This window comes from Pleurodeles waltl, unplaced genomic scaffold, assembly GCF_031143425.1.
Source record: "Pleurodeles waltl isolate 20211129_DDA unplaced genomic scaffold, aPleWal1.hap1.20221129 scaffold_39, whole genome shotgun sequence".
NCBI classification, from domain to species: Eukaryota; Metazoa; Chordata; class Amphibia; order Caudata; family Salamandridae; genus Pleurodeles; species Pleurodeles waltl.
The window spans coordinates 8,108,541-8,115,965 of record NW_027150097.1 but is presented as its reverse complement, the minus strand read 5'-3'; the positions used below and the strand labels follow the sequence as shown (position 1 = coordinate 8,115,965).

At 47.6% G+C, this 7,425-nt stretch overlaps 1 non-coding gene across 1 annotated transcript; it reads right to left on the bottom strand.

Moving 5' to 3' along the window:
* Nucleotides 1–1,155: 1,155 nt before the first annotated feature.
* Nucleotides 1,156–1,238, bottom strand: TRNAL-CAG (transfer RNA leucine (anticodon CAG)). The gene has a single exon. It is a non-coding gene; the product is annotated as a tRNA-Leu (tRNA).
* Between the last annotated feature and the right edge of the window lie 6,187 nt (nucleotides 1,239–7,425).

Below are 7,425 nucleotides of genomic sequence, written 5' to 3'. Positions count from 1 at the left end.
CTTAGACCACTCAGCCATCCTAACACTCTTCACACTTTGCTCATGGCTCACTTTCGAGCGTATAAACCAAAATGAGTGCCATGTACTGAGTGAATGTTGTTTAATGTCCTCTGTATTTTCAATTCCAGACCTTCCTGCTCAGGGAAACAGTGGGATTTGAAGCTGATGAAGGAGAGAGGATGGATCATCCTGACAGTGAATCCGGTGGTGACTGCTACTAATTCTCAATCATCTACTACATGGGGTGTGGACATGCAGAAGTTTGAGCCAGTACACATGGCCGGTGGTAACTGCTACTAATTCTCAATCATCTACTACAAGGGGTGTGGACATGCAGAATTTGGAGCCAGTTCAAGATTCAGATCAGGAGGTGCCTGGCTCCATACCAATCAACTCAGTGCCTCTGAGACAAGGACTTGAACTGTACAGTTTGAGTCCTCGACCGCCATGCTCAACGCGGCTGCAAGGATTCGGGGTGGATTGACTGAATGTGGCATTTCTTGTTGTGTACTATTCTTGTATACTGGATTAGTATAGTATCTTTTTTTTGAGCAGCTATGTTTGTTTTCTATTGGTTAAGGAGAAATGTTGTGTTCGTCATGGGCACGCCTATGATGCACACCAAGAGAGGTAGGGAGTGTTAGTCTCCCCGAGTTTTGGAGTTGGATGGTAGGCGCGGTGACGTGGAACCGGAGAGAATAAAAGGTCAGGGAAGGTGTTCCTCGTGGCCAATGACTCTATATTATTCTCTGTGTATTTATTAAAACTTATCTGCGAAACAGGCACCGTGTGTGCACGATGCAACACACCCCTCCCATGCCCTGAATACAGAAGTTAAAAACTAGCTGTGATTGGGACGCAGGGGACCCTGGTGCCACTGAACCTTCTGCACTGTGAACCTGCTGAACTATTGACAGCTGCGCTCTTGATATGTAGGGTCAAAACCTTTATCTCTGCACCTCTATCACGATTTGTTGAAGATGCTGTGATTTCCCGCTTTACCGATTTACTGCGATTTAGCCAACTTCAGGAAATTAGTGCAAGCAACGGACAATAGATCTTATCGATAATTTACAGAAACTGTTGACATTGTTTTTGATACGGGTGCTTGGAAAAAAAAAAGTCCAAAAATGTATCCACCTCGCGAAAGACACTTGTCAGAAGTGGGACTCGAACCCACGCCTCCAAAGGAGACTGCGACCTGGGCGCAGCACCTTCGACCACTCGGCCATCCTGACACTCTTGATACTACACTGATGGCTCAATTTCCAGCTTATAAACCAAAATGAGTGCCATGTACTGAGTGAATGTTGTTTAATGTCCTCTGTATTTTCTTTTCCAGACCTTCCTGCTCAGGGAAACAGTGGGATCTGAAGCTGATGAAGGAGAGATGATGGATCATCCTGACAGTGGATCCGGTGGTGACTGCTACTAATTCTCAATCATCTACTGCATGGGGTGTGGACATGCAGAATTTTGAGCCAGTGCACATGGCCGGTGGTGATTGCTACTAATTCTCAATCGTCTACTACAGGGAGTGTGGACATGCAGAATTTGGAGCCAGTTCAAGATTCAGATCAGGAGGTGCCTGGCTCCATACCAATCAACTCAGTGCCTCTGAGAAAAGGACTTGAACGGTACAATTTGAGTCCTCGACCGCCATGCTCAATGCGGCTGCAAGGATTCGGGGTGGATTGACTGAATGTGGTATTTCTTGTTGTGTACTATTCTTGTATACTGGATTAGTATAGTATCTTTTTTTTGAGCAGCTATGTTTGTTTTGTATTGGTTAAGGAGAAATGTTGTGTTCGTCATGGGCACGCCCATGATGCACACCAAGGGAGGTAGGGAGTGTTAGTCTCCCCCGAGTTTTGGAGTTGGATCGTAGGTGCGGTGATGTGGAACCAGAGAGAATAAAAGGTAGGGGAAGGTGTTCCTCGTGGCCAAAGACTCCATATTATTCTTTGGGTATTTATTAAAACTTATCTGCAAAACAGGCACTGTGTGTGCACGACGCAACACCCCCACCCCTCCCATCCCCTGAATACAGAAGTTAAAAACCAGCTGTGATTGGGACGCAGGGGACCCTGGTGCCGCTGAACCTTCTGCACTGTGAACCTGCTGAACTATTGACAGCTGCTCTTTTGATATGTAGGGTCGAAATCTTTATCTCGGCCCCTCTATCACGATTTGTTGAAGATGCTGTGATTTCCTGCTTTACCGATTTACTGCGATTTAGCCAACTTCAGGCAATTAGTGCAAGCAACGGAAAATAGATCTTATCGATAATTTACAGAAACTGTTGACATTGTTTTTGATACAGGTGCTTGGGAGAAAAAAGTATCCACTTCGCAAAGTACACTTGTCAGAAGTGGGACTTGAACCCACGCCTCGAAGGGAGACTGCAACCTGAACGCAGCACCTTAGACCACTCGGCCATCCTGACACTCTTCACACCTTACTCTTGGCTCAATTTTGAGCGTATAAACCAAAATGAGTGCCATGTACTGAGTGAATGTTGTTTAATGTCCTCTGTATTTTCAATTCCAGACCTTCCTGCTCATGGAAACAGTGGGATCTGAAGCTGATGAAGGAGAGAGGATGGATCATCCTGACAGTGAATCAGGTGGTGACTGCTACTAATTCTCAATCATCGACTACATGGGGTGTGGACATGCAGAATTTTGAGCCAGTGCACATGGCCGGTGGTGACTGCTACTAATTCTCAATCATCCACTACAAGGGGTGTGGACATGCAGAATTTGGAGCCAGTTCAAGATTCAGATCAGGAGGTACCTGGCTCCATACCAATCAACTCAGTGCCTCTGAGACAAGGACTTGAACGGTACAGTTTGAGTCCTCGACCGCCATACTCTACGCGGCTGCAAGGATTCGGGGTGGATTGACTGAATGTGGCATTTCTTGTTGTGTACTATTCTTGTATACTGGATTAGTATAGTATCTTTTTTTTGAGCAGCTATGTTTGTTTTGTATTGGTTAAGGAGAAATGTTGTGTTCGTCATGGGCACGCCTATGATGCACACCAAGGGAGGTAGGGAGTGTTAGTCTCCCCCGAGTTTTGGAGTTGGATGGTAGGCACGGTGACGTGGAACCGGAGAGAATAAAAGGTCAGGGAAGGTGTTCCTCGTGGCCAATGACTCTATATTATTCTCTGTGTATTTATTAAAACTTATCTGCGAAACAGGCACCGTGTGTGCACGATTGTAGGAAGTTGGCTCTGTATGTGCTATTTCAAAGTAAGGAATAGCATGCACAGAGTCCAAGGGTTCCCCTTAGAGGTAAAATAGTGGTAAAAAGAGATAATACTAATGCTCTATTTTGTGGTAGTGTGGTCGAGCAGTAGGCTTATCCAAGGAGTAGTGTTAAGCATTTGTTGTACATACACATAGACAATAAATGAGGTACACACACTCAGAGACAAATCCAGCCAATAGGTTTTGTTATAGAAAAATATCTTTTCTTAGTTTATTTTAAGAACCACAGGTTCAAATTTTACATGTAATAGCTCATTTGAAAGGTATTGCAGGTAAGTACTCTAGGAACTTTGAATCATTACTTTAGCATGTATACTTTTTACATAAAACACAATAAGATGTTTTAAAAGTGGACACAGTGCAATTTTCACAGTTCCTGGGGGAGGTAAGATATTGTTAGTTTTAACAGGTAAGTAAGACACTTACAGGTTTCAGTTTTTGGTCCAAGGTAGCCCACCGTTGGGGGTTCAGAGAAACCCCAAAGTTATCACACCAGCAGCTCAGGGCCGGTCAGGTGCAAAGGTCAAAGAGGTGCCCAAAACACATAGGCTTCAATGGAGAGAAGGTGGTGCCCCGGTTCCGGTCTGCCTGCAGGTAAGTACCCACGTCTTCGGAGAGCAGACCAGGGGGGTTTTGTAGGGCACCGGGGGGGACACAAGTTAGCACGGAAAGTACACCCTCAGCAGCGCGGGGGCGGCCGGGTGCAGTGTGGGAACAAGCGTCGGGTTTCCTTCAGTTTTCAATGGGAGACCAAGAGGTCTCTTCAGCGATGCAGGCAGGCAAGGGGGGGGCTCCTCGGGGTAGCCACCACCTGGGCAAGGGAGAGGGCCTCCTGGGGGTCACTCCTGCACAGAAGTTCCATTCCTTTAGGCGCTGGGGGCTGCGGGTGCAGGGTCTTTTCCAGCCGTCGGGAAATGGAGTTAAGACAGTCGCGGTCAGGGGGAGCCTGGGGATTCCCTCTGCAGGCGTCGCTGTGGGGGCTCAGGGGGGACAACTTTGGTTACTCACAGTTGTAGAGTCGCCGGAGGGTCCTCCCTGAGCTGTTTGTTCTCCACCAGTCGAGTCGGGGTCGCCGGGTGCAGTGTTGCAAGTCTCACGCTTCTTGCGGGGAGTTGCAGGGGTCTTTAAATCTGCTCCTTGTAACAAAGTTGCAGTTCTTTTGGAGCAGTGCCGCTGTCCTCAGGAGTTTCTTGTCTTCTTCGAAGCGGGGCAGTCCTCAGAGGATTCAGAGGTCGCTGGTCCCTTGGAAAGCGTCGCTGGAGCAGGGTTCTTTGGAAGGCAGGAGACAGGCCGGTGAGTCTGGGGCCAAGGCAGTTGGTGTCTTCTGGTCTTCCTCTGCAGGGGTTTTCAGCTTTGCAGTCCTTCTTCTTGTAGTTGCAGGAATCTGATTTCTAGGTTCAGGGAAAGCCCTTAAATACTAAATTTAAGGGCGTGTTTAGGTCTGGGGGGTTAGTAGCCAATGGCTACTAGCCCTGAGGGTGGGTACACCCTCTTTGTGCCCCCTCCCAAGGGGAGGGGGTCATATCCCTAATCCTATTGGGGGAATCCTCCATCTGCAAGATGGAGGATTTCTAAAAGTTAGAGTCACTTCAGCTCAGGACACCTTAGGGGCTGTCCTGACTGGCCAGTGACTCCTCCTTGTTGTTTTCTTTGTTTCCTCAGGCCTTGCCGCCAAAAGTGGGGGCCGTGGCCGGAGGGGGCGGGCAACTGCACTAGCTGGAGTGTCCTGCTGGGCTGTGACAAAGGGGTGAGCCTTTGAGGCTCACCGCCAGGTGTTACAGCTCCTGCCTGGGGGAGGTGTTAGCATCTCCACCCAGTGCAGGCTTTGTTACTGGCTTCAGAGTGACAAAGGCACTCTCTCCATGGGGCCAGCAACATGTCTCTAGTGTGGCAGGCTGCTGGAACCAGTCAGCCTACACAGATAGTCGGTTAAGTTTCAGGGGGCACCTCTAAGGTGCCCTCTGGGGTGTATTTTACAATAAAATGTACACTGGCATCAGTGTGCATTTATTGTTCTGAGAAGTTTGATACCAAACTTCCCAGTTTTCAGTGTAGCCATTATGGTGCTGTGGAGTTCGTGTAAAACAGACTCCCAGACCATATACTCTTATGGCTACCCTGCACTTACAATGTCTAAGGTTTTGCTTAGACACTGTAGGGGTATAGTGCTCATGCACTGGTACCCTCACCTATGGTATAGTGCACCCTGCCTTAGGGCTGTAAGGCCTGCTAGAGGGGTGTCTTACCTATACTGCATAGGCAGTGAGAGGCTGGCATGGCACCCTGAGGGGAGTGCCATGTCGACTTACTCATTTTGTTCTCACTAGCACACACAAGCTTGTAAGCAGTGTGTCTGTGCTGAGTGAGGGGTCTCCAGGGTGGCATAATACATGCTGCAGCCCTTAGAGACCTTCCCTGGCATCAGGGCCCTTGGTACCAGAGGTACCAGTTACAAGGGACTAATCTGGATGCCAGGGTGTGCCAATGGTGGAATCAAAAGTACAGGTTAGGGAAAGAACACTGGTGCTGGGGCCTGGTTAGCAGGTCTCAGCACACTTTCAATTCAAAACATAGCATCAGCATAGGCAAAAAGTCAGGGGGTAACAATGCCAAGGAGGCATTTCCTTACAACGATGCAACACACCCCTCCCATGCCCTGAATACTTAAGTTAAAAACCAGCTGTGATTGGGACGCAGGGGACCCTGGAGCCACTGAACCTTCTGCAGTATGAACCTGCTGAACTATTGACAGCTGCGCCATTGATATACAGGGTCGAAACCTTTATCTCTGCAACTCTATCACGATTTGTTGAAGATGCTGAGATTTCCCGCTTTACCGATTTACTGCGATTTGGCCAACTTCAGGAAATTAGTGCAAGCAACGGACAATAGATCTTATCGATAATTTACAGAAACTGTTGACATTGTTTTTGATACGGGTGCTTGGGAAAAAAATATATATATATATATCCACCTCGCAAAATACACTTGGCAGAAGTGGGATTTGAACCCACTCCTCCAAGAGAGACTGAAACCTGAAAGCAGCGCCTTAGCCCACTCGGCCATCCTGACACACTTGACACTGCACTGATGGCTCAATTTCCAGCTTATAGACCAAAATGAGTGCCATGTACTGAGTGAATGTTGTTTAATGTCCTCTGTATTTTCAATTCCAGACCTTCCTGCTCAGGGAAACAGTGGGATCTGAAGCTGATGAAGGAGAGAGGATGGATCATCCTGACAGTGAATCCAGTGGTGACTGCTACTAATTCTCAATCATCGACTACATGGGGTGTGGACATGCAGAAGTTTGAGCCAGTGCACATGGCCGGTGGTGACTGCTACTAATGCTCAATCATCTACTACAAGGGGTGTGGACATGCAGAATTTGGAGCCAGTTCAAGATTCAGATCAGGAGGTGCCTGGCTCCATACCAATCAACTCAGTCCCTCTGAGACAAGGACTTGAACGGTACAGTTTGAGTCCTCGACCGCCATGCTCAACGCGGCTGCAAGGATTCGGGGTGGATTGACTGAATGTGGCATTTCTTGTTGTGTACTATTCTTGTATACTGGTTTAGTATAGTATCTTTTTTTTTAGCAGCTATGTTTGTTTTGTATTGGTTAAGGAGAAATGTTGTGTTTGTCATGGGCACGCCTATGATGCACACCAAGGGAGGTAGGGAGTGTTAGACTCCCCCGAGTTTTGGAGTTGGATGGTAGGCGCGGTGACGTGGAACCGGAGAGAATAAAAGGTCAGGGAAGGTGTTCCTCGTGGCCAATGACTCTATATTATTCTCTGTGTATTTATTAAAACTTATCTGCGAAACAGGCACTGTGTGTGCACGATGCAACACACCCCTCCCATGCCCTGAATACAGAAGTTAAAAACCAGCTGTGATTGGGACGCAGGGGACCCTGGTGCCACTGAACCTTCTGCACTGTGAACCTGCTGAACTATTGACAGCTGCGCTTTTGATATGTAGGGTCGAAACCTTTATCTCAGCCCCTCTATCACGATTTGTTGAAGATGCTGTGATTTCCTGCTTTACCGATTTACTGCTATTTAGCCAACTTCAGGCAATTAGTGCAAGCAACGGAAAATAGATCTTATCGATAATTTACAGAAACTGTTGACATTGTTTTTGATA